Below are 27,205 nucleotides of genomic sequence, written 5' to 3'. Positions count from 1 at the left end.
TGCCTCATATAGAGTTTCATTTGGCTTTTGTGTGAACGTAACAATTTCTCCTTGAAGTCTCACGGCTTTAGATGCCGGAAAGAATTGTTTAAGAAATTTTTCAACTAAAACGTCCCATGTATCAATCGCCCCTTCAGGTAACGATTCCAACCAATCTTTGGCTTCTCCCTTTAAAGTCCAGGGAAATAACATGAGATATATCTGTTCATCTTCAACTTCTCTTATTTTAAATAGAGTGCAGATTCTATTAAAGGTACGAAGATGTTCATTTGGATCTTCCTTCGGTGCACCACTAAATTGGTATTGATTAGTTACCATGTGTAGAATTTATCCTTTGATTTCATAATCTGGCGTATTAATGTCTGGTTGAGTAATTGCGTGACCTTGACCAGTGCGTTTAGCTCTCATTCGGTCTTCCATACTTAGAGGTTCCAGATTTTTCATGATTGAATTTGTTGAATCTGAATCACTAGAGGATTCTGATTTAATGGTTGGTTCCTTGACAATCTCTGTTTGAATGATTGGTGGTTCCGGAGGAAAGATTAGTGGTTCAGGATCTATGAATTGTACCTGAATATTCTCTGGATTCTCAATTGTGATGTCGGGTTCAAAAAATGGATTATCGGAAATTTGAATTGGAGTACTTGGTCGACTGGATGACGATTCTAAAGAAAAATCAACGGCGACAATATTTGATAGATGTCTTGATCGAGTTACAGGTGGTGAACGTACAAAAGGTGGTGAATGTTTTGCTCGGTGCATTCACTGATATCCTATTAGTTATAAAAATAAGAAAAATTATATAAGTTATCAAATTAATAGACTTTTCTGATTTTGCCCACGTTTCGAATAGCCAAAAGATGCAGCAGAGGGGCAGGATTCGTTTGGTCTCAATATAATTGAGTACTGTTTGGCTCCAATAATCCGGTCCACGTACAAATCCAACTATTACTACGAACCAGAAAATTTTGATGTCTATCAATTTAACCGCTTAAAATAATTTTTCGTTGAAATTTAAAGAAATATTAGAGAAGAAATAGAAAATTCTAAGTCCTAAAACTAGAATGTCGAGAAATAAGAAAGAAAAAGAGCGCGTCGAAAAACGTCGAAAAATAATAGGCGTCGAAAAATAAAAATAAGAAAGTAGCGCGTCGAAAGTTAAAAAGGAACTAAAAAAAATTAAAAGTTGTGTCTAAAAATATTAAAGCTTAAAAGAATACTATATCCCAAAACGGCAATAACTTAAAAAGGTACTAAAATATAAAAACGGCGTCGCAAAATTCTAAAGCACCTAAATCTTAGTCTAAAGAAAAAGCACTTAAGGAATTTTACGGCAAAGCCTAAAAATCTAGATGTAAAAATAACTTATGACAAAAACTATGACTTAAAACTAAATATGAACGAAAAAAATACAAATATTACGCTAAAACAATTAAAAAGATACAAAATATAAAAATATACTTAAAGTTGTAAAAAGTACAATTTTTATAAAAATATTATTTTATATTATTTATTTTATAAAAGTATTAGTTTATATATTTAATAAAACTAATTATAACTTAATATTATAAATAAAGTAAAAACTTAAACTAAATATTAATTTAATTAAAATCCTAATTAATATTAATAATAATAAAATTAACCCTAAATCCGTATTAATAACAGTCTGAGGTTTGACCTGTCAGAAACTTCCGCGAGTGCGGATCCTAGTTGGCAAAAGGTACCGCGAGTGCGGATACCTCAGATACAGATCAGATGAGGTGCTCATGCAGGTTCAGTGTTTTTATTTATTTATTTTTATTTTTAATTTTTTTGTTTTTAATATATATAAAATATAACTATAAATTATTACTTTTTTTTAACTTTTTCATAATAAAAAAAATAAACTTTTTAATTTAACTAAACTTAAAAATATATAGATATATTTTTGTTTTTCTTGTATTTTTAATATTTAAAACGTATATTTTTACAGAAATAGATTACGACTTAATAAAAAAAGTTTTTTTTATAGCGTTTCACTTCGGCGTTGAACTTTCCCCGGCAGCGGCGCCAAAAATACTTGATGTTCTGCGAGGGGTATATGAAATAGTATTAATTTTTACAAGGAAATACTATTAAATACGATACAATTTTACACAAGATATTTATTTATTTATAGAATGGATATACCTAAACCTTGCTACAACACTTATAGGCAGTGTACCTAATTGTACAGTAGTGTAGTTTTTAGTAAGTCTGGTTCGTTCCACAAGGAAAATTAAACAAGCTTAATGCTATATTAGTTTTTTTTAAACTATATTTGTAAAAATACAAAAATATATATAAGTAATATTATTATTATAAAATGAGGTTTTTACCGTTTAATGACCGGTTTGTCGATTTTAAAACTTTAGTCGCAGTTAAAATCTAATGTAAAATATTAAAAATAAATATAACTTAATTTAAAGCGTAAAGTAAATAACAATAATGAAATTGCGATAAATAAAAATGTGATAAAATAAAATTGCGATAATTAAAAAGAACGATAATTAAAAATGCAATTAAATAAAATGACAATAAAAGTGCGATAATTAAAAGTGCAATTAAATATGAAATAAAAGAAATTATGCTTATTTAAACTTCCGTAATCATGATGTTTGACGTGTTGATTTTAGTTTATTCCCATGGGTTAATTGTCCTTTGTCCTGGATTATTTAATATGTCCGTCTGGTTTTTGTCCATAACAGTCCATCAGTCATAAATATAAAGTGCGAGTGTCCTCGTCAAATTATCCTTATATCTGAAGTCAAATATTCCAACTAAGTGGGGACTTAAACTGTAACAAGGTTTTAATACTTTGTTTAATAATTACACCAGGATATCAACTGCGTGTAACTCAAGGTTTTAATACTTTGTTAACAATTACACCAAGTGTCCTTGTATATAATTTGGCCCCTGTTTTAATAATTCTAGTGACTATTATTCCATTCCCGTGTCCGGTTAAATGAACGATTATTCGTACATATAAATACCCCGCCCATCGTGTCCGATTGAGTGTATATGGTTATTTATAGGTATGTCCAATTGTAAATCTTTATATTAAAATTAACAAACTATCATTTAGTTAAACAAATATAAAGCCCATTAATAGCCCATAGTCTAATTTCCACAAGTGTCGTTCTTTTGTCCAAACCCCAATTATGGTACAAAGACCAATTACCCAATTTTAATATTTTTAGCCCAACATCATGATTAATTCGACTTAAATAAGCATAATAATAACTTAGCTACGAGACATTAATGAAAATAACATAAACATAACTTACAGTGGTTAAAAATAGCGTAGCGTTACACGAACAGAGTTCCGACTTACAAGACCTTAAAACATTCGACTAACCCAACCTTATTATTGTAGTGACCCGAACTTTTCCATGTTTATATATATTAATTGAGATTGATATTTACATGATTAAATGTTTCCAACATGTTAAGCAATCAAACTTGTTAAGACTTGATTAATTGAAATAGGTTTCATATAGACAATTGACCACCCAAGTTGACCGGTGATTCACGAACGTTAAAACTTGTAAAAACTATATGATGACATATATATGGTTATATATATAGTTAACATGATATTATGATAAGTAAACATATCATTAAGTATATTAACAATGAACTACATATGTAAAAACAAGACTACTAACTTAATGATTTTGAAACGAGACATATATGTAACGATTATCGTTGTAACGACATTTAATGTATATATATCATATTAAGAGATATTCGTACATCATAATATCATGATAATATAATAATTTAAAATCTCTTTTGATATTATAAACATTGGGTTAACAACATTTAACAAGATCGTTAACCTAAAGGTTTCAAAACAACATTTACATGTAACGACTAACGATGACTTAACGACTCAGTTAAAATGTATATACATGTAGTGTTTTAATATGTATTCATACACTTTTGAAAGACTTCAAGACACTTATCAAAATACTTCTACTTAACAAAAATGCTTACAATTACATCCTCGTTCAGTTTCATCAACAATTCTACTCGTATGCACCCGTATTCGTACTCGTACAATACACAGCTTTTAGATGTATGTACTATTGGTATATACACTCCAATGATCAGCTCTTAGCAGCCCATTTGAGTCACCTAACACATGTGGGAACCATCATTTGGCAACTAGCATGAAATATCTCATAAAATTACAAAAATATGAGTAATCATTCATGACTTATTTACATGAAAACAAAATTACATATCCTTTATATCTAATCCATACACCAACGACCAAAAACACCTACAAACACTTTCATTCTTCAATTTTCTTCATCTAATTGATCTCTCTCAAGTTCTATCTTCAAGTTCTAAGTGTTCTTCATAAATTCCAAAAGTTCTAGTTTCATAAAATCAAGAATACTTTCAAGTTTGCTAGCTCACTTCCAATCTTGTAAGGTGATCATCCAACCTCAAGAAATCTTTGTTTATTACAGTAGGTTATCATTCTAATACAAGGTAATAATCATATTCAAACTTTGGTTCAATTTCTATAACTATAACAATCTTATTTCAAGTGATGATCTTACTTGAACTTGTTTTCGTGTCATGATTCTGCTTCAAGAACTTCGAGCCATCCAAGGATCCATTGAAGCTAGATCTATTTTTCTCCTTTCCAGTAGGTTTATCCAAGGAACTTAAGGTAGTAATGATGTTCATAACATCATTCGATTCATACATATAAAGCTATCTTATTCGAAGGTTTAAACTTGTAATCACTAGAACATAGTTTAGTTAATTCTAAACTTGTTCGCAAACAAAAGTTAATCCTTCTAACTTGACTTTTAAAATCAACTAAACACATGTTCTATATCTGTATGATATGCTAACTTAATGATTTAAAACCTGCAAACACGAAAAACACCGTAAAACTGGATTTACGCCGTCGTAGTAACACCGCGGGCTGTTTTGGGTTAGTTAATTAAAAACTATGATAAACTTTGATTTAAAAGTTGTTATTCTTAGAAAATGATTTTTATTATGAACATGAAACTATATCCAAAAATTATGGTTAAACTCAAAGTGGAAGTATGTTTTCTAAAATGGTCATCTAGACGTCGTTCTTTCGACTGAAATGACTACCTTTACAAAAACGACTTGTAACTTATTTTTCCGACTAGAAACCTATACTTTTTTTGTTTAGATTCATAAAATAGAGTTCAATATGAAACCATAGCAATTTGATTCACTCAAAACGGATTTAAAATGAAGAAGTTATGGGTAAAACAAGATTGGATAATTTTTCTCATTTTAGCTACGTGAAAATTGGTAACAAATCTATTCCAACCATAACTTAATCAACTTGTATTATATATTATGTAATCTTGAGATACCATAGATACGTATACAATGTTTCGACCTATCATGTCGACACATCTATATATATTTCGGAACAACCATAGACACTCTATATGTGAATGTTGGAGTTAGCTATACAGGGTTGAGGTTGATTCCAAAATATATATAGTTTGAGTTGTGATCAATACTGAGATACGTATACACTGGGTCGTGGATTGATTCAAGATAATATTTATCGATTTATTTCTGTACATCTAACTGTGGACAACTAGTTGTAGGTTACTAACGAGGACAGCTGACTTAATAAACTTAAAACATCAAAATATATTAAAAGTGTTGTAAATATATTTTGAACATACTTTGATATATATGTATATATTGTTATAGGTTCGTGAATCAACCAGTGGCCAAGTCTTACTTCCCGACGAAGTAAAAATCTGTGAAAGTGAGTTATAGTCCCACTTTTAAAATCTAATATTTTTGGGATGAGAATACATGCAGGTTTTATAAATGATTTACAAAATAGGCACAAGTACGTGAAACTACATTCTATGGTTGAATTATCGAAATCGAATATGCCCCTTTTTATTAAGTCTGGTAATCTAAGAATTAGGGAACAGACACCCTAATTGACGCGAATCCTAAAGATAGATCTATTGGGCCTAACAAACCCCATCCAAAGAATCGGATGCTTTAGTACTTCGAAATTTATATCATATCCGAAGGGTGTCCCGGAATGATGGAGATATTCTTATATATGCATCTTGTTAATGTCGGTTACCAGGTGTTCATCATATGAATGATTTTTATCTCTATGTATGGGATGTGTATTGAAATATGAAATCTTGTGGTCTATTATTATGATTTGATATATATAGGTTAAACCTATAACTCACCAACATTTTTGTTGACGTTTTAAGCATGTTTATTCTCAGGTGATTATTAAGAGCTTCCGCTGTCGCATACTTAAATAAGGACGGGATTTGGAGTCCATGCTTGTATGATATTGTGTAAAAACTGCATTCAAGAAACTTATTTTGTTGTAACATATTTGTATTGTAAACAATTATGTAATGGTCGTGTGTAAACAGGATATTTTAGATTATCATTATTTGATAATCTACGTAAAGCTTTTTAAACCTTTATTGATGAAATAAAGGTTATGGTTTGTTTTAAAATGAATGCAGTCTTTGAAAAACGTCTCATATAGAAGTCAAAACCTCGCAACGAAATCAATTAATATGGAACGTTTTTAATCAATAAGAACGGGACATTTCAGTTGGTATCCGAGCGTTGGTCTTAGAGAACCAGAAAATTTGCATTAGTGTGTCTTATCGAGTTTGTTAGGATGCATTAGTGATTCTGGACTTCGACCGTGTTTTCTTTAAAAATGATTGCTTAACATTTTTGTTGGAAACTATATATTTTTAACATATGAATATTATGTGATATATTAATCTCTTAACGTGTTTGATATTATGTGATAGATGTCTACCTCTAGAACAAGTCCCATTGACTCACCTAATAATAATGAAGAGTCAAATGTAAATTGGAATGATTCGTGGACTGATTCACAAGTTCCCGAAGAGGAACCGGAAGAAGAGTCGGAACCGGAAGAAGAATCGGAACCGGAAGAAGAATCGGAACCGGTGGGGGAAATAATAAAACGGTTAAGTAAAAGAGAATCCTCAACCAACCGACCAAGGTTAATTATGGTCAATGGTGTTTCCGCTAAGGAAGCAAAATATTGGGAGGATTACCAATTCTCCGATGAATCGGATTCCGACGAGAATTCCAATGATGTTATAGAAATTACCCCAACTGAATTTAAAAAGGCAAAAGAAAATAATAAGGGAAAGGGCATAAAAATAGAGAAATCTAATTCCAACCCCGATGAACTTTATATGTATCGTCAACCCCCGAAGTCCTTAAGTTGTAAAAATGACCCGGGAACCTCTAAACCACCAGGTTTTTCTAAACCAATGTGGATTACGACGGCTCGTATTAGGGGAACATCATATATCCCTAGAAACTTGGCAAAACGAACCAAAACCGAAGAAGAAGAAACAAGCGAGTCGGAATAAGATAGTTGTATTCGTGTGGTGTAATATATGTAATATAGTGTGCTTATGCTTTATGATATATGTAAAAATTGCTTGTATTAATAAGTATTTTTATTTTTATGAATCTAACTCTTGTCTATTTTACAGTATAAAAACACAAAATGGATAGACAACCCAATATTTTAAGAGACCTACCCGGAGACATGATTGATGAAATCTTGTCTAGAGTCGGCCAGAATTCCTCGGCACAACTATTTAAGGCGAGATCAGTTTGTAAGACATTCGAAGAACGTTCCAAGAATGTCTTGGTTTATAAGAGACTTTCGTTTGAAAGATGGGGGATAGCACATTGGGAAACCCATAAGTTACGATGTGTTTACTTTGACGCATATATTGCGGGGAACCCAAATGCTATTTTACGCAACGGGTTAAGAAATTATTTTGACTCAATATATCCGAATATTGGACTTCGTGATTTAGAAAAAGCGGCTAACATGCAACATAAAGAAGCATGTTATGCTTACGGATTAGTAATGTTCGCTTCTCACCAAAGTGAGAACAAGAACATCGGGCTACAACTATTAAACAAAACGTTCCCACAAGTGACGGAGTCGGTAATTGGGGTAAGAAATGAGGTTTTTAGATTGTTACGGGACTGTTGGACATTACGTAACCCTCGCCCCTTTGACGACGTTACAACACGCTGTCTTATCAACGGCCATAACGGTTATGTTCCACAAGACCAAGGATGGGAAGTAATCCTAGTAAAACCAGAATGCATGACTTGTTTCTGGACGTATGAATTACGTGTCTTTATTGCCTTTGCTGAACGACTTGTGTACTAGCTAGAATTATCTTCACAACCATCTTGTATCAAATTTATTGTGTGCTATATTTCATGCTATATGTAAAATAAGCGGTATTGTAAGTTTGTAAAATATTGTGTAAAAGTTTGAACGCGAAATATTATTATAATCAGTTTTTCATATAGAATTGTAGTAGTTGAATTGTATATTAGCTACTAAGTATGAACTTAACGGGTAGGTACTACCCGAATTTAAACTTATAAAACGCTAATATGAAGAAAAAGCTTTTATAAATGAGTTCATATTATGCTACGAAATACTATTAACTACTCTTAATATTCTGTATGATTAACTTGTTCCATTTGACTATTTTGAAGGAAATGGCACCGACTACTCGACACACCGTGAATATGAATGAAGAGGAATTCCGTACTTTTCTAGCTTCAAACATAGCCGCAGTACAGGCTGCGCTACATACCAACAATAACCTTGGATCTAGCAGTACAGGAAATCGTGTAGGATGCACCTACAAAGAATTCACTGCCTGCAAACCTTTGGAATTTGATGGAACCGAAGGACCGATCGGATTGAAACGGTGGACCGAGAAGGTAGAATCGGTGTTTGCCATAAGTAAGTGTACTGAAGAGGACAAAGTGAAGTACGCTACGCATACCTTCACAGGTTCTGCGTTAACATGGTGGAATACCTATCTAGAGCAAGTGGGACAAGACGATGCGTACGCACTACCGTGGTCAACATTCAAGCACTTGATGAACGAGAAGTACCGTCCCAGAACCGAGGTCAATAAGCTCAAGACAGAACTTAGAGGGTTACGAACCCAAGGATTTGATATTACCACGTACGAAAGACGATTCACAGAATTGTGCCTATTGTGTCCGGGAGCATTCGAAGATGAGGAAGAGAAGATCGACGCATTTGTGAAAGGATTACCGGAAAGAATCCAAGAAGATATAAGTTCACACGAGCCCGCCTCTATACAACAGGCATGTAGAATGGCTCACAAACTAGTGAACCAGATTGAAGAAAGAATTAAAGAACAGACTGCTGAAGAGGCCAATGTGAAGCAAGTCAAAAGAAAGTGGGAGGATAACGGTGATAAGAATCACCAATACAACAACAACAGCAATTACAACAATAATCGCAACAATTATCCCAACAATCGCAACATCAATCGCAACTACAACAAACGGCCCAACAACAACAACAACAACAACAGCAACAGCAACTACAACAATCATCCCAACAACAATAATAACCGCAACAACAACAACAATCAGAAGCAGCTATGCCAAAGGTGTGAAAAGTATCACTCGGGGTTCTGCACCAAATTTTGCAACAAGTGTAAAAGAAATGGTCATAGCGCGGCGAAGTGTGAGGTTTACGGACCAGGGGTTAATAGAACGAAAGGAACAAATGGTGTCGGAACGAGTAATGGCGGAGCAAGTAGTGTCGGAGCAAGTTATGCCAATGTAGTTTGTTATAAATGTGGAAAACAGGGCCACATTATTAGAAATTGCCCGAACCAGGAGAACACGAATGGACAAGGCCGCGGAAGAGTTTTCAATATTAATGCGGCAGAGGCACAGGAAGACCCGGAGCTTGTTACAGGTACGTTTCTTATTGACAATAAATTTGCTTAAGTTTTATTTGATTCGGGTGCGGATAGAAGCTATATGAGTAGAGATTTTTGTGCTAAATTAAGTTGTCCATTGACACCTTTGGATAGTAAATTTTTACTCGAATTAGCAAATGGTAAATTAATTTCAGCAGATAATATATGTCGGAATCAAGAAATTAAACTGGTTAGCGAAACATTTAAGTTTGATTTGATACCAGTAGAGTTAGGGAGTTTTGATGTGATAATCGGTATGGACTGGTTGAAAGAAGTGAAAGCAGAGATCGTCTGTTACAAAAATGCAATTCGCATTATACGAGAAAAAGGAAAACCCTTAATGGTGTACGGAGAAAAGGGCAACACGAAGCTACATCTTATTAGTAATTTGAAGGCACAAAAACTAATAAGAAAAGGTTGCTATGCTGTTCTAGCACACGTCGAGAAAGTACAAACTGAAGAAAAGAGCATCAATGATGTTCCCATTGCAAAAGAATTTCCCGATGTATTTCCGAAAGAATTACCGGGATTACCCCCACATCGATCCGTTGAATTTCAAATAGATCTTGTACCAGGAGCTGCACCAATAGCTCGTGCTCCTTACAGACTCGCACCCAATTACAAGAACTTTTAGAGCGTGGTTTCATTCGACCAAGCACATCACCGTGGGGAGCTCCTGTTTTGTTTGTCAAGAAGAAAGATGGTACATTCAGGTTGTGTATCGACTACCGAGAGTTGAACAAACTTACCATCAAGAATTGCTACCCACTACCGAGAATCGACGAATTATTTGATCAACTACAAGGCTCGTCTGTTTATTCAAAGATTGACTTACGTTCTGGGTATCATCAAATGCGGGTGAAAGAAGATGATATTCCAAAGACTGCTTTCAGAACACGTTACGGTCATTACGAGTTTATGGTCATGCCGTTTGGTTTAACTAATGCACCAGCTGTGTTCATGGACCTTATGAACCGAGTGTGTGGACCATACCTTGACAAGTTTGTCATTGTTTTCATTGATGACATACTTATTTACTCAAAGAATGACCAAGAACACGGTGAACATTTGAGAAAGGTGTTAGAAGTATTGAGGAAGGAAGAATTGTACACTAAGTTTTCAAAGTGTGCATTTTGGTTGGAAGAAGTTCAATTCCTCGGTCACATAGTGAACAAAGAAGGTATTAAGGTTGATCCGGCAAAGATAGAAACTGTTGAAAAGTGGGAAACCCCGAAAACTCCGAAACACATACGCCAGTTTTTAGGACTAGCTGGTTACTACAGAAGGTTCATCCAAGACTTTTCCAGAATAGCAAAACCCTTGACTGCATTAACGCATAAAGGGAAGAAATTTGAATGGAATGATGAACAAGAGAAAGCGTTTCAGTTATTGAAGAAAAAGCTAACTACGGCACCTATATTGTCATTGCCTGAAGGGAATGATGATTTTGTGATTTATTGTGACGCATCAAAGCAAGGTCTCGGTTGTGTATTAATGCAACGAATGAAGGTGATTGCTTATGCGTCTAGACAATTGAAGATTCACGAACAAAATTATACGACGCATGATTTGGAATTAGGCGCAGTTGTTTTTGCATTAAAGACTTGGAGGCACTACTTATATGGGGTTAAAAGTATTATATATACCGACCACAAAAGTCTTCAACACATATTTAATCAGAAACAACTGAATATGAGGCAGCGTAGGTGGATTGAATTATTGAATGATTACGACTTTGAGATTCGTTACCACCCGGGGAAGGCAAATGTGGTAGCCGATGCCTTGAGCAGGAAGGATAGAGAACCCATTCGAGTAAAATCTATGAATATAATGATTCATAATAACCTTACTACTCAAATAAAGGAGGCGCAACAAGGAGTTTTAAAAAAGGGAAATTTAAAGGATGAAATACCCAAAGGATCGGAGAAGCATCTTAATATTCGGGAAGACGGAACCCGGTATAGGGCTGAAAGGATTTGGGTACCAAAATTTGGAGATATGAGATAAATGGTACTTAGAGAAGCTCATAAAACCAGATACTCAATACATCCTGGAACGGGGAAGATGTACAAGGATCTCAAGAAACATTTTTGGTGGCCGGGTATGAAATCCGATGTTGCTAAATACGTAGGAGAATGTTTGACGTGTTCTAAGGTCAAAGCTGATTATCAGAAACCACCAGGTCTACTTCAACAACCCGAAATCCCGGAATGGAAATGGGAAAACATTACCATGGATTTCATCACTAAATTGCGAAAGACTGCAAGTGGTTTTGATACTATTTGGGTAATAGTTGATCGTCTCACCAAATCAGCACACTTCCTACCAATAAGAGAAGATGACAAGATGGAGAAGTTAGCACGACTGTATTTGAAGGAAGTCGTCTCCAGACATGGAATACCAATCTCTATTATCTCTGATAGGGATGGCAGATTTATTTCAAGATTCTGGCAGACATTACAGCAAGCATTAGAAACTCGTCTAGACATGAGTACTGCCTATCATCCACAAACTGATGGGCAGAGCGAAAGGACGATACAAACGCTTGAAGACATGCTACGAGCATGTGTTATTGATTTCGGAAACAGTTGGGATCGACATCTACCGTTAGCAGAATTTTCCTACAACAACAGCTACCATTCAAGCATTGAGATGGCGCAGTTTGAAGCACTTTATGGTAGAAAGTGCAGGTCTCCGATTTGTTGGAGTGAAGTGGGGGATAGACAGATTACGGGTCCAGAGATTATACAAGAAACTACCGAGAAGATCATCCAAATTCAACAACGGTTGAAAACCGCCCAAAGTCGACAAAAGAGCTACGCTGACATTAAAAGAAAAGATATAGAATTTGAAATTGGAGAGATGGTCATGCTTAAAGTTGCACCTTGGAAAGGCGTTGTTCGATTTGGTAAACGAGGGAAATTAAATCCAAGGTATATTGGACCATTCAAGATTATTGATCGTGTCGGACCAGTAGCTTACCGACTTGAGTTACCTCAACAACTCGCGGCTGTACATAACACTTTCCACTTCTCAAATTTGAAGAAATGTTTTGCTAAAGAAGATCTCACTATTCCGTTAGATGAAATCCAAATCAACGAAAAACTTCAATTCATCGAAGAACCCGTCGAAATAATGGATCGTGAGGTTAAAAGACTTAAGCAAAACAAGATACCAATTGTTAAGGTTCGATGGAATGCTCGTAGAGGACCCGAGTTTACCTGGGAGCGTGAAGATCAGATGAAGAAGAAATACCCGCATCTATTTCCGGAAGATTCGTCAACACCTTCAACAGCTTAAAATTTCGGGACGAAATTTATTTAACGGGTAGGTACTGTAGTGACCCGAAATTTTCCATGTTTATATATATTAATTGAGATTGATATTTACATGATTAAATGTTTCCAACATGTTAAGCAATCAAACTTGTTAATACTTGATTAATTGAAATAGGTTTCATATAGACAATTGACCACCCAAGTTGACCGGTGATTCACGAACGTTAAAACTTGTAAAAACTATATGATGACATATATATGGTTATAAATATAGTTAACATGATATTATGATAAGTAAACATATCATTAAGTATATTAACAATGAACTACATATGTAAAAACAAGACTACTAACTTAATGATTTTGAAACGAGACATATATGTAACGATTATCGTTGTAACGACATTTAATGTATATATATCATATTAAGAGATATTCGTACATCATAATATCATGATAATATAATAATTTAAAATCTCTTTTGATATTATAAACATTGGGTTAACAACATTTAACAAGATCGTTAACCTAAAGGTTTCAAAACAACATTTACATGTAACGACTAACGATGACTTAACGACTCAGTTAAAATGTATATACATGTAGTGTTTTAATATGTATTCATACACTTTTGAAAGACTTCAAGACACTTATCAAAATACTTCTACTTAACAAAAATGCTTACAATTACATCCTCGTTCAGTTTCATCAACAATTCTACTCGTATGCACCCGTATTCGTACTCGTACAATACACAGCTTTTAGATGTATGTACTATTGGTATATACACTCCAATGATCAGCTCTTAGCAGCCCATGTGAGTCACCTAACACATGTGGGAACCATCATTTGGCAACTAGCATGAAATATCTCATAAAATTACAAAAATATGAGTAATCATTCATGACTTATTTACATGAAAACAAAATTACATATCCTTTATATCTAATCCATACACCAATGACCAAAAACACCTACAAACACTTTCATTCTTCAATTTTTTTCATCTAATTGTTCTCTCTCAAGTTCTATCTTCAAGTTCTAAGTGTTCTTCATAAATTCCAAAAGTTCTAGTTTCATAAAATCAAGAATACTTTCAAGTTTGCTAGCTCACTTCCAATCTTGTAAGGTGATCATCCAACCTCAACAAATCTTTGTTTCTTACAGTAGGTTATCATTCTAATACAAGGTAATAATCATATTCAAACTTTGGTTCAATTTCTATAACTATAACAATCTTATTTCAAGTGATGATCTTACTTGAACTTGTTTTCGTGTCATGATTCTGCTTCAAGAACTTCGAGCCATCCAAGGATCCATTGAAGCTAGATCTATTTTTCTCCTTTCCAGTAGGTTTATCCAAGGAACTTAAGGTAGTAATGATGTTCATAACATCATTCGATTCATACATATAAAGCTATCTTATTCGAAGGTTTAAACTTGTAATCACTAGAACATAGTTTAGTTAATTCTAAACTTGTTCGCAAACAAAAGTTAATCCTTCTAACTTGACTTTTAAAATCAACTAAACACATGTTCTATATCTGTATGATATGCTAACTTAATGATTTAAAACCTGGAAACACGAAAAATACCGTAAAACCGGATTTACGCCGTCGTAGTAACACCGCGGGTTGTTTTGGGTTAGTTAATTAAAAACTATGATAAACTTTGATTTAAAAGTTGTTATTCTGAGAAAATGATTTTTATTATGAACATGAAACTATATCCAAAAATTATGGTTAAACTCAAAGTGGAAGTATGTTTTCTAAAATGGTCATCTAGACGTCGTTCTTTCGACTGAAATGACTACCTTTACAAAAACGACTTGTAACTTATTTTTCCGACTAGAAACCTATACTTTTTTTGTTTAGATTCATAAAATAGAGTTCAATATGAAACCATAGCAATTTGATTCACTCAAAACGGATTTAAAATGAAGAAGTTATGGGTAAAACAAGATTGGATAATTTTTCTCATTTTAGCTACGTGAAAATTGGTAACAAATCTATTCCAACCATAACTTAATCAACTTGTATTATATATTATGTAATCTTGAGATACCATAGACACGTATACAATGTTTCGACCTATCATGTCGACACATCTATATATATTTCGGAACAACCATAGACACTCTATATGTGAATGTTGGAGTTAGCTATACAGGGTTGAGGTTGATTCCAAAATATATATAGTTTGAGTTGTGATCAATACTGAGATACGTATACACTGGGTCGTGGATTGATTCAAGATAATATTTATCGATTTATTTCTGTACATCTAACTGTGGACAACTAGTTGTAGGTTACTAACGAGGACAGCTGACTTAATAAACTTAAAACATCAAAATATATTAAAAGTGTTTTAAATATATTTTGAACATACTTTGATATATATGTATATATTGTTATAGGTTCGTGAATCAACCAGTGGCCAAGTCTTACTTCCCGACGAAGTAAAAATCTGTGAAAGTGAGTTATAGTCCCACTTTTAAAATCTAATATTTTTGGGATGCGAATACATGCAGGTTTTATAAATGATTTACAAAATAGGCACAAGTACGTGAAACTACATTCTATGGTTGAATTATCGAAATCGAATATGCCCCTTTTTATTAAGTCTGGTAATCTAAGAATTAGGGAACAGACACCCTAATTGACGCGAATCCTAAAGATAGATCTATTGGGCCTAACAAACCCCATCCAAAGAATCGGATGCTTTAGTACTTCGAAATTTATATCATATCCGAAGGGTGTCCCGGAATGATGGGGATATTCTTATATATGCATCTTGTTAATGTCGGTTACCAGGTGTTCATCATATGAATGATTTTTATCTCTATGTATGGGATGTGTATTGAAATATGAAATCTTGTGGTCTATTATTATGATTTGATATATATAGGTTAAACCTATAACTCACCAACATTTTTGTTGACGTTTTAAGCATGTTTATTCTCAGGTGATTATTAAGAGCTTCCGCTGTTGCATACTTAAATAAGGACGGGATTTGGAGTCCATGCTTGTATGATATTGTGTAAAAACTGCATTCAAGAAACTTATTTTGTTGTAACATATTTGTATTGTAAACCATTATGTAATGGTCGTGTGTAAACAGGATATTTTAGATTATCATTATTTGATAATCTACGTAAAGCTTTTTAAACCTTTATTGATGAAATAAAGGTTATGGTTTGTTTTAAAATGAATGCAGTCTTTGAAAAACGTCTCATATAGAGGTCAAAACCTCGCAACGAAATCAATTAATATGGAACGTTTTTAATCAATAAGAACGGGACATTTCAATTATTATCACTAACTTAAAATTAAAATTACAAATTGAGATTACTAATTGGAGTGATACTTGGTACATGGGGTTTTTAAGAAAACGAAAATAAAATAAATATATGTGTATATAAAACGTCCGAAAATGCTGAATTTATAGATCCTGACTTCACTGTAGACCTCCGCGAGTGCTGAGGTTTCCTTCACAAAAGTACCGCGAGTGCGGAGGTATGGAATATAGCTCATCTCTTTATTTAAACGTGGGCTGCTGTATTTTTTTAATATATATATATATATAATATGTATATATAATATATATAATTTATATAATTATATATATATTATATTATATTCTTGTGCATAATTGACTTGTAATTTTTGGTCCGTTGCGTCGCGCACTGAATGTTGACTTTGGTCCTGGTTCCGGATTTTCGAACGTCCTTGCGTACAATTTAATAACTTGTACTTTGCGTTTCGCGTATTGTATTCTTGTAATTTTGAGACGTTTCTCACCAATAATTTGAACCACTTTGATTGTACTTTGTACTTTTGAGCTTTTTGGTTGTTTGCGTCTTCAATTCGTCGAATCTGTCTTTTGTCTTCACCTTTTATTATTTAAACGAATATCACTTGTAAATAGAACAGTTGCAACTAAAAGCTTGTCTTTCTTGAGGGATAATGCTATGAAATATATGTTCATTTTTAGCATTATCATGTAAGAACTCATCTTCCAACAAAATTGTTTGTTTTAATTGTAATAAAGAAGGGCACAAGAGGCCGGAGTGTCCCGATTTGCGCAACGATAATGTTAAGCGGTTAGAGAAGGCGGCGGTTACGGCTAGGGGTTGCAATTATTTGATGACCAATGAGGAAGCCAAGCAATCTAACGAAGTTATCTCAGGTACTTTCATGGTTAATTCTAATCCGGCAAGGATACTCTTTGATAGTGGTGCAAACTTGTAGTTTGTATCACCAAAATTTGTGCCTAAACTTAATAAACCGTTAGCTAAGTTAAGTCGTCCGATAGAGGTTAAAATAGCGGATGGCAAGACGGTGCTAGTGGTTGATGTGTGTAAAAATTGTGATGTTGTGTTTGGTGCCGAAAACTTTAAAATTGATCTCGTTCCGATGACTTTGGGTGATTTTGATATCGTGGTTGGTATGGATTGACCGATATTGCATGCCATGAAAAATCTATTCGTGTGAAAACCCCAAGTGGGGGAGAGTTAATTATTCATGGCGATAAGCGAAGGAGACTTGTGCCGATATGCACTTTTACACGGACACGTCGTTTCCTTGTTAGTGGTGGCATAGCCTTTCTTGCCCATGTTGTTGATACTCGTGATGAGCCGCCACCCATTCGTGAAATTCTGGTGGTTAATGAATTTGAAGACGTTTTTCCGGATGAGTTATCGGGTGTTTCGGCGGAAAGACAAGTTGAATTTCGCATTGAGTTGGTTCCGGGGGCTACCCCATTGCTAAAACTCCTTATCATTTAGCGCCGACGGAAATGCAAGAGTTGTTAAATCAAACCCAAGAGTTACTTGAGAAGGGTTTTATTCGACCGAGTGCTTCGCCATGGGGCGCTCCGGTTTTATTCGTGAAGAAGAAGGATGGTAGTATGCGGATGTGCATCGATTATAGGGAGTTGAACAAAGTGACGATCAAGAATTGTTATCCGTTGCCTAGGATTGACGATTTGTTTGAGCAACTCCAAGGTGCAACGTATTTCTCTAAAATTGACCTACGGTCCGGCTATCACCAAATGCGGGTCCGTGAGGAAGATATTGAGAAAACGGCTTCTTGAACGCGTTATGGGCATTTTGAGTTTGTGGTAATGCCTTTTGGCCTTACGAATGCACCGGCGGCATTCATGGATCTTATGAACCGAGTGTGCCAACCTATGTTGGACAAGTCGGTAATTGTGTTTATTGACGACATACTTGTCTATTCGAAGAGTATGAAGGAACATGAACTTCATTTGCGGTGTGTGTTAAAGACGTTGCGGAAGGAGAAGTTATATGCTAAATTCTTCAAATGTGAATTTTGGCTAAGGGAAGTTCAATTCCTTGGCCACATTGTGAACAAAGATGTTATTCAAGTAGATCCGGGGAAGATAGAGACGGTAAAGAGTTGGGGACGACCGACCACGCCTACGGAAATCTAAAGTTTTCTCGGATTGGCCAGTTATTATCGTCGGTTTATCCAAGACTTTTCTAGGATCGCTTCTCTATTGACGAAATTGACGAGAAAGAACGCGAGGTTTAATTGAGAGAACGAGCAAGAAATTGCTTTTCAATTGTTAAAAGAGAAGTTGTGTCAAGCTCCGGTGCTAGTATTGCCGGAAGGGGTGGAAGACATGACGGTCTATTGTGATGCTTCTCTAAACGGACTCGGGTGTGTTCTAATTCAAAGAGGTAAAGTCATCGCTTATGCCTCTCGACAATTAAAGGAACACGAAACGAGATATCCGACTCACGATCTTGAGTTGGCGTCGGTTGTTCATGCGTTGAAAATTTGGCGCCACTACTTATATGGTGTCAAGTGTACAATTTATTCGGATCATAAGAGTTTGAAACATCTTTTTGATCAAAGAGATTTGAATTATCGTCAACGTAGATGGATGGATGTGGTAAAAGATTATGATTGTGAAATACTTTATCATCCGGGCAAGGCGAATGTGTTCACGGATGCGTTAAGTTGAAAGAGTCATCACGCGGCGTTACGATTGGGATTGTTACGTATGATTATTACTAACGATTTTCTTGTAAAGCTTGGCGAGACTCAAATCGAAGCTTTTGTTAACAAAAAGCATGAGGAACGAATCGTGGGACAAACAGAGTTTATTACCTTAGGTCCGCATGGTTTGTTATCTTTTCAAGGAAGGGTGTGGGTTCCTAAAATGGGTGATCATCGACGAGTGCTACTTGATGAAGCACATAAGTCAAAGTATTCTATTCATCCGGGCGCGACGAAAATGTATCTTGATTTGAGGAAAGAGTATTGGTGGCCGAGCATGAAACGTGATGTTGTTAAGTATGTTGAACAATGCGTCAGGTGTTTGCAAGTGAAAGCCGAACACCAAAAGCCGTATGGTAAGTTACAACCGTTAGAAATCCCGAAGTGGAAATGGGAGCACAATACCATGGATTTCATCACAAAGTTACCAAAGATGGCGAGAACCCAATTTGACTCGATTTGGGTAATAGTTTATCGATTGACGAAGAGTGCCTTGTTTCTTCCCATTCGAGAAGCGATATCGTCGGAGACCTTGGCTAGATTGTTTATCAAGGAGGTGATAGCGAGACACGGGGTTCCTATATCTATTATTTCGGATCGAGATACCCGTTTTACATCTCGGTTTTGTTTTAAGTTTCATGAAGATATGGGTACATAATTGAAATTGAGCACGGCGTATCATCCTCAAACGAACGGTCAAACCGAACGTACGAATCAAAATTTGGAGGATATGTTACGGGCGTGTATTTATTGATTTCGGTGGTAGTTTGGATGAGCACTTACCTTTGGTGGAATTTTCGTACAATAATAGTTATCATACTAGTATCGGGATGCCACCTTACGAGATGCTTTATGGGCGGAGGTGCCGAACTCCGATTTGTTGGGGTGAAGTTGGTCAAAAAGAAATCGGGAGTACCGATTTGGTTTTAGAAACGAATAGCAAGATTGATATGATTCGAACTCATTTGAAAAAGGTCCAAGATAGACAAAAATCTTATGCCGATAAGCGAAGACGAAAAATTGAGTTCCAAGAGGGTGACATGGTGATGCTTAAAGTTTCACCATGGAAAGGTGTTATTCGGTTTTGAAAACGGGGAAAGTTAGCTCCTCGGTTTATTGTTCCTTTTAAGGTTTTAGCTCGTGTGGGTGAAGTCGCGTATCGTTTGGAATTGCCCGAAGAGCTTGCGGGGATCCATAATACATTACATGTTTTCCATCTTCGTAAGTGTCTTGCGAATGATTCATCATGGGTGCCATTAGACGAGATTGAGCTAAACAATAAGTTAGAGTATATTAAGGAGCCGATTGCTATACTCGATGAGAAGGTCAAAAGGTTGAGAAATAAAGAGGTGAGAACTGTTAAAGTTCAATGGCGTCGTAGTAAAGGTTCCGAGTTTACTTGGGAGCCCGAAGAGTTCGTATTGGTTTACCTTCCCTCTTGTCATACGGCTTCGATCGCGAGGACGCGCTCCAATTCTAGTGGGGGAGAGTTGTAAGATCCTAATATTTATTGTACAGAGCTGTAAATAGAGTACATGAAGTGTGGGTGACGTTGTGTATTTAAACTGAGGTCAGAAGCTGAACTGGGCAAGGTGCACTCAGCGCACACCTAATGGTGCGCGTGGCGCACTGTCCACTGTAGCCGGGTTCTGCTTGTTTTAATCAGATATTTTGATGGGCTTTTTGATAATTTCACTTGAGGACGAGTTAAAGGCTACCAGATCAGTTTGGGGTGAGTCATCACTCCATTATCACCAAACTTATCCTTTTCCACTTCAATTTTAGAGAGAGAGAGAGAGAGAGATTCTTGTGTGAGAAAGTTCAAGCAAGGGAAGAAGGAGCTAGTTTCGGGTCTTAGCTCGAGTTATAAAGTTGTTCATCTCCTCTCTAGCTACGTTTTGGTTATAGTGGTATGTTCTAACTTTAATTTCTTTACTTTGATTTTGTGTTTGTGTAAGGGTTAGGGTTTGCGTAAATGAAGAACATAAAACCCATATTTGATGATTTTGGGTGTTCTTGGGTAAGATTGAGTCATGAGGACTCAAGAATGACTAACCTAGGGTTTTGAAATGATAAATGAGTTTATGAGTCATAATTGGTTAGTTAATTACTAGCACACCTAGTTAATAAAATGAATGGTTATTATGTGGGTTAGTGGATGACCGAAATGGGTGTGTTGGCTTTAAAATGGTCAAAAGAGTAACGATTGACCTAGTGGGGAAAGAAGGGTATGAAATACCCTAAATGTGTACTAGTTAGTGTGTTGGACCTTAAGCACTAGCTTTTAGTGGTTAATGATGGTCTTGACCTCAAATGGGCGGTTTTGGAGAAAATGGGGCATTTAATGCATTTAAGTCATTAAATGCACATGAGTGAATTGTTGGTATTTAGTCCAACTAGTTTGTGTGTTGATTGAAGTACTTATTATATTAGGTACTTTGCTTTGAAGCTTGCAGAAGTATAAAACCGTCACCAAATCGTTAAGGTGAGTGGAATGATTATATGCGTATGTATATAATGTATTTATTTGTATGTTATGGTATGAACCAAAGAGCCGGTAGTGCCATAGTATGTGCGTTTATGCTATGATGTGAACCAAAGAGCCGGTAGCGTCATAGTACGTGTGTTGTAGTGTGAACCAAAGAGCCGGTAGCACTACGGCATGAGTTGTTAGAGTGTGAACCAAAGAGCCGGCAGCACTTTAACGCAAGTATGACTCGGGTTGTGATGTGAACCAAAGAGCCGGTAGCATCATAACCGATGCGTATGGTGTGAACCAAAGAGCCGGTAGCACCATGACGCGAGAATGGTTAACCATGGTTGTGTATTGTTTTGTATCATATTGTATTATGTCGATTATATGTTATTGATTATGCTAGTAGCGGTTTGTTGGAGATTATTAGCTTTGTACTTGAGATGGTATGCTAATTGTATTGCTAGCGTGTATGCGGTATATGTGTAAGTGATTGCATGTAGGTATATTATATATATGGGTATAATTATTGCATTCACTAAGCTTTGCGTACCCTCTCGTTGTTTATCTTTTTATAGGCTCCGGTGAAGACAAGGGTAAGGGCATTCGTACGGATTAGAGATCCCGTTTGTTTGTTAAGGGATGCTTTTGGATGTTATAGCTTTTGGAGATCCACCGAGAATTGGGTAGTTTAACCCCCAAACACCATGCTCATAGTGTCATTTGGAATTTAAACTAGTGTAGTCGAAACTCATATTTTTGTATGAAACTCTTATTACGTCATATGTGGGCCTGATTTCGTAAAACTTATTTTATTATCAAATCGTGTGAGTTTTAACTATTATATCTTGTTGTGAAAAGCGTTTCATCTAAATATGTCAGGAAGTGGGAGATCTTTATTTGAAAATGGACAAAACTGGACAGAACTGAAATTGGCATGTGCGCGCCGCGCACCCCGAGGTGGTGCGCGTGGCGCACTATTCTGAATAAAAAAAATTTCTTTTGGCGTGTTCGGTTGGTTATTGGTTTGGGTTGTTACAGATATGTGGTTAACGAACAATGATATTGAGGATTGATGATGATTAGATGATAACTATGATGATGATGATTTAGATTAGGAAGATAATTAGATGATGATGTTAAGTGGGTTTAAAAAGAAAAAGGACAATAGAGAATTTCGGGTTAAAGTAATTTAATGGGATGATTGATACACGAACTGACTAGTAGAGGAATGGTTAAGTGGTGCATGGCTTATTCAAGAGGTTGCGAGTTCGAGTCTGGGCTCGGGCAATTTTTTTTTTAGAAAAGAGGAAGAATGATGCAGAAGTAAAAGTTAAAAACAAATTTAAGTTGGGAATCGAAACGCATAGCGTAATGTTTAAGGATTTATCGGGTTAGCGGGACGTCGCGGATTCGAACCCGGACTTGGGCATTTTTTTAAAGGATTACTTCTTTGGGGTAGTTTTATATTATTATTATTATTATTATTATTATTATTATTATTATTATTATTATTATTATTATTATTATTATTATTATTATTATTATCATTTTTATTATTATTATCATTATTAGAAAAATTATCATTTTTTTATCAAAACTATTATTATCATATTCATTAGTAAACCTAATCATTATCATTACTAAAGATTATTATTATAAAATTACTAGTATAGCTATTATTATTATTATTATCACTATTAATATTATTTTAAATATTATAAATATTATTATTTTTATTAGTAGTATTATTAACATTTTTTTATAAATATTATTTTAACAAAAGATAATTCTGTAAAGATATAAATATTACATATATCATAAGTATATCTAAAGTTACTATAACATATATAAATATACATAACATTTGAAATAATAAATACATTACTATTTTAAGTAAGTAATATATTATATAATTAATATATATAAACTGGTTTGATTACTATTACATGTTAATTAGAGGTGTTAATATATATAAATGATATAGGTTCATGAATCCGAGGCCAACCCTACTTTTATTCAATGTCGTCATATGTATTTTTACTACAAAATACAGTATGGTGAGTTTCATTTGCTCCCTTTTTAAATACTTTTGCAATATAAATTTTTGGGACTGAGAATACAATATGATGAGTCTCATTCCGGGACAACTTCGGACATGATAAATTCGCCATCATTCCGGGACAACTTCAGACATGATAAATTCGACATCATTCCGGGACAACTTCAGACATGATAAATTCGCCATCATTCCGGGACAACTTCGGACATGATAAATTCGCCATCATTCCGGGACAACTTCGGACATGATAAAAAGGGCATATTCGATTTCGATAATTCAACCATAGAATGTAGTTTCGATTACTTGTGTCTATTTCGTAAAACAGTTATAAAAGTAGCGCATGTATTCTCAGTCCCAAAAATATATATTGCAAAAGCATTTAAAATGGAAGCAAATGAAACTCACAATACAATATTTTGTCGTAAAAATATTCATACGACGGATCATAACAATGCAGGGTTGGCCTTGGATTCACGAACCTATATCATTTGTATGGATATTAATACACATAAGCGTAGTCAAATAAATTTATATATATTATTATTAATAATTATACTTGTTATATTATGTGTTATATAGATATATTTAATATATTTATTTTATATGTTTTATATTCATTAATATTCATTATAACAGATTGATAATACTAATTTATATTAAAGTTTATATAAAAAATGATATATATAATTATATTTTATATAGCTTAGTTAATATCATTTTAATAATAAAAAAATAGTGATATGTAATATTAATATTATTGCAGTGTACCTTATATAAAAATATTTACTTGTAATAATACTAAAAATTATAAGAGTGATAGTTATAATATTGATGGTAATATTATTAATAATAATATTAATTTTAATAATTATAATCTTAATAAAGATATTAACTTTAATAAAAATGTTAATTTTAGTAATAATAATGATAAATTCTCTTAATAATATAATGATAGTAATAATAATAGTAGCAGTGTTAATAATAATAATAATCAGATTTATCATAAATTTCATGTTTATTCTATAAACCTATACCTATAGTTCCTATAAATTAATGTTATACCATATTCATAATTTTTGCCCTATCAACTTTAATAATGAATTTTATAATATAACTGTTATTAATATGTTCATAATCCTGTTAATAATAATAAGAATAATAATACTAATAATAATAATGTTAGTAATGATAATACTACTAGTTTTTAAATGATAATAATAGTACTAATGGTAATACTAATAATAATGATAATAATCTTATTAATTATATTACTATGAATTATATTAATATTATTAATAGTAATAATAATATTTATAATACTTATAACTATGATACTAATAATAATAATTGTAACACTAATAATAACAATAATAACAATAACAATAACAATAATAATAACAATGATAATAATAATAATAATAATAATAATAATAATAATAATAATAATAATAATAATAATAATAATAATAATAATAATAATAATAATAATAATAATATTAATAATAATAATAATAATAATAATAATAATAATAATAATAATAATAATAATAATAATAATAATTAGAAAGGAAAAGAATGTATACCCTTTACAAAAATCGTTCTAAAAAGAAATGCCCACGACCGGGCTCGAACCCGTGACATCTCGCTCGTTACACACTCCCTTAACTGTTAGGCTATTGCCCATTTTCTGATTTATAACCCGAAAAAATATATATATAATTTTTATTGATAGTTTCATCTTCTTCATTCATGAATCGACCACAGAACGAATCAATCTTATTCTTCAAATTACTCATTCGACTTTAAGACTAGAATCTTAATAGTAATTGACTAGAGGTAGATCTATTTATTAACAATCAATCGAGAGAGAAAAATAATAGATAAAAGAAACAGGAAACTGTTCGCGAAGAACCAAAACAAACCCAAAATTGATTTATGAAATCTGGACATGATTAGATGATGTTTATAAAATAAAATGTGTTCTAAATCATCCATACAAACTTTTGAAATCGCCAATTTAACTTCAATTGCTACATCTAACTCGAATTTAATCAAGATCAATCGTTTGACTTTTTAGTCTAACAACTTTGACTCCAAAATTAGGACACGATAGATAAAATTGAAGCTTAAGATTTTCCAGATAGTTTCATTGAAAGATTTCCAACTTGACTGCATTTATACATTTTAAAATTTCATTCAAATTCGAGGATTGAGTAAAAAGTTTCAAGAACAGGGGTATCGAGCCTGTTCTTGATTATTCAGTTGAATTTGATCAATTTAAAACGTTTAATTGAAATGTGAAATTTAGAATGGATGATAGAAGGTTGAACGAAATTATTAACACATGAATAGGTCGAGTTATATATCGAATTGCAGTCGACACAGATTATTCTGTTGGTACATAAATATATTAAAAAAATAAAAAGAGAAATTGATAGATAACAAATTTTGGTTGTACATGGGATTTGATTCGATTTCTTAGAGACAAGAATCAATTTGGATACAGTATGAAAGCTAAAGGAAATAGATTTGCACATTCCTGCTTTGATTTGAAGTTTATAAAACAATTTCTATTAATTAATATTTAAATGTATTATTAATATTAATAATTATATTAATAATAATAATAAATAATAATGATATTAATAATAATAAAAATGATAATAATCATAATATTAATAATCATAAACTGTATTATTTTCTAATAAATATTAATAATAACACTAATAATTATTTTAATAACAATTATATATTATTAGATAATAATAATGATATTGATAATAAAAATGGTAGTTATAATATTATTCATAATACTAATAATACTACTAATTATATTAATATGATAATAATAATATTAATAATAATAATATAACAATTTATATTCATCAACTTTCATATTTATATCATAATATTATAATACAGATGTTTATTTTAATAATGAAAGTAATACAACTATATTTTAACTTGTAATTATGTTTAAACTATTACTATTACATATTATTATTTATGTATTATTTAATAATTATAGTAACATATAATATCCATACCTTTGATATATATATATATATATATATATATATATATATATATATATATATATATATATATTTCAATATACATATATATATATTTCAATATACATATCATAATACTTATTTATAGAAATTATATATATTTATATATAGTTTTATTTTAGTACCCACTTTATTACTTTGTATATATTTTACATACTAAATCTTAATGATCAAATTGTATTTTATTACTTCAATTTATTATATAAACTTATATAGATATATATATATATATATATATATATATATATATATATATATATATATATATATATATATATATATATATATATATATATATATATATATATATATATATTTCTTTACAATATTTGTTCGTGAATCGTCGGAAATAGTCAAAGGTCAAATGAATGTATAACAACAGTTCAAAATTTTTGAGACTCAACATTACAGACTTTGCTTATCGTGTCA

Source organism: Rutidosis leptorrhynchoides, chromosome 10 (genome assembly GCF_046630445.1).
Source record: "Rutidosis leptorrhynchoides isolate AG116_Rl617_1_P2 chromosome 10, CSIRO_AGI_Rlap_v1, whole genome shotgun sequence".
In the NCBI taxonomy this organism is placed as follows: Eukaryota; Viridiplantae; Streptophyta; class Magnoliopsida; order Asterales; family Asteraceae; genus Rutidosis; species Rutidosis leptorrhynchoides.
The sequence above is the reverse complement of the archived record's forward strand: the minus strand, read 5'-3'. Positions refer to the sequence as shown.